The sequence below is a fragment of the Panicum hallii genome, chromosome 8, assembly GCF_002211085.1.
Source record: "Panicum hallii strain FIL2 chromosome 8, PHallii_v3.1, whole genome shotgun sequence".
NCBI classification, from domain to species: domain Eukaryota; kingdom Viridiplantae; phylum Streptophyta; class Magnoliopsida; order Poales; family Poaceae; genus Panicum; species Panicum hallii.
The window spans coordinates 2,501-5,000 of NC_038049.1; positions in this window are offsets into that span (position 1 = coordinate 2,501).

Consider the following 2,500-nt stretch of genomic DNA (forward strand, 5'->3'; position numbering starts at 1 on the left):
AACCCTAAACCCTAAACCCTAAACCCTAAACCCTAAACCCTAAACCCTAAACCCTAAACCCTAAACCCTAAACCCTAAACCCTAAACCCTAAACCCTAAACCCTAAACCCTAAACCCTAAACCCTAAACCCTAAACCCTAAACCCTAAACCCTAAACCCTAAACCCTAAACCCTAAACCCTAAACCCTAAACCCTAAACCCTAAACCCTAAACCCTAAACCCTAAACCCTAAACCCTAAACCCTAAACCCTAAACCCTAAACCCTAAACCCTAAACCCTAAACCCTAAACCCTAAACCCTAAACCCTAAACCCTAAACCCTAAACCCTAAACCCTAAACCCTAAACCCTAAACCCTAAACCCTAAACCCTAAACCCTAAACCCTAAACCCTAAACCCTAAACCCTAAACCCTAAACCCTAAACCCTAAACCCTAAACCCTAAACCCTAAACCCTAAACCCTAAACCCTAAACCCTAAACCCTAAACCCTAAACCCTAAACCCTAAACCCTAAACCCTAAACCCTAAACCCTAAACCCTAAACCCTAAACCCTAAACCCTAAACCCTAAACCCTAAACCCTAAACCCTAAACCCTAAACCCTAAACCCTAAACCCTAAACCCTAAACCCTAAACCCTAAACCCTAAACCCTAAACCCTAAACCCTAAACCCTAAACCCTAAACCCTAAACCCTAAACCCTAAACCCTAAACCCTAAACCCTAAACCCTAAACCCTAAACCCTAAACCCTAAACCCTAAACCCTAAACCCTAAACCCTAAACCCTAAACCCTAAACCCTAAACCCTAAACCCTAAACCCTAAACCCTAAACCCTAAACCCTAAACCCTAAACCCTAAACCCTAAACCCTAAACCCTAAACCCTAAACCCTAAACCCTAAACCCTAAACCCTAAACCCTAAACCCTAAACCCTAAACCCTAAACCCTAAACCCTAAACCCTAAACCCTAAACCCTAAACCCTAAACCCTAAACCCTAAACCCTAAACCCTAAACCCTAAACCCTAAACCCTAAACCCTAAACCCTAAACCCTAAACCCTAAACCCTAAACCCTAAACCCTAAACCCTAAACCCTAAACCCTAAACCCTAAACCCTAAACCCTAAACCCTAAACCCTAAACCCTAAACCCTAAACCCTAAACCCTAAACCCTAAACCCTAAACCCTAAACCCTAAACCCTAAACCCTAAACCCTAAACCCTAAACCCTAAACCCTAAACCCTAAACCCTAAACCCTAAACCCTAAACCCTAAACCCTAAACCCTAAACCCTAAACCCTAAACCCTAAACCCTAAACCCTAAACCCTAAACCCTAAACCCTAAACCCTAAACCCTAAACCCTAAACCCTAAACCCTAAACCCTAAACCCTAAACCCTAAACCCTAAACCCTAAACCCTAAACCCTAAACCCTAAACCCTAAACCCTAAACCCTAAACCCTAAACCCTAAACCCTAAACCCTAAACCCTAAACCCTAAACCCTAAACCCTAAACCCTAAACCCTAAACCCTAAACCCTAAACCCTAAACCCTAAACCCTAAACCCTAAACCCTAAACCCTAAACCCTAAACCCTAAACCCTAAACCCTAAACCCTAAACCCTAAACCCTAAACCCTAAACCCTAAACCCTAAACCCTAAACCCTAAACCCTAAACCCTAAACCCTAAACCCTAAACCCTAAACCCTAAACCCTAAACCCTAAACCCTAAACCCTAAACCCTAAACCCTAAACCCTAAACCCTAAACCCTAAACCCTAAACCCTAAACCCTAAACCCTAAACCCTAAACCCTAAACCCTAAACCCTAAACCCTAAACCCTAAACCCTAAACCCTAAACCCTAAACCCTAAACCCTAAACCCTAAACCCTAAACCCTAAACCCTAAACCCTAAACCCTAAACCCTAAACCCTAAACCCTAAACCCTAAACCCTAAACCCTAAACCCTAAACCCTAAACCCTAAACCCTAAACCCTAAACCCTAAACCCTAAACCCTAAACCCTAAACCCTAAACCCTAAACCCTAAACCCTAAACCCTAAACCCTAAACCCTAAACCCTAAACCCTAAACCCTAAACCCTAAACCCTAAACCCTAAACCCTAAACCCTAAACCCTAAACCCTAAACCCTAAACCCTAAACCCTAAACCCTAAACCCTAAACCCTAAACCCTAAACCCTAAACCCTAAACCCTAAACCCTAAACCCTAAACCCTAAACCCTAAACCCTAAACCCTAAACCCTAAACCCTAAACCCTAAACCCTAAACCCTAAACCCTAAACCCTAAACCCTAAACCCTAAACCCTAAACCCTAAACCCTAAACCCTAAACCCTAAACCCTAAACCCTAAACCCTAAACCCTAAACCCTAAACCCTAAACCCTAAACCCTAAACCCTAAACCCTAAACCCTAAACCCTAAACCCTAAACCCTAAACCCTAAACCCTAAACCCTAAACCCTAAACCCTAAACCCTAAACCCTAAACCCTAA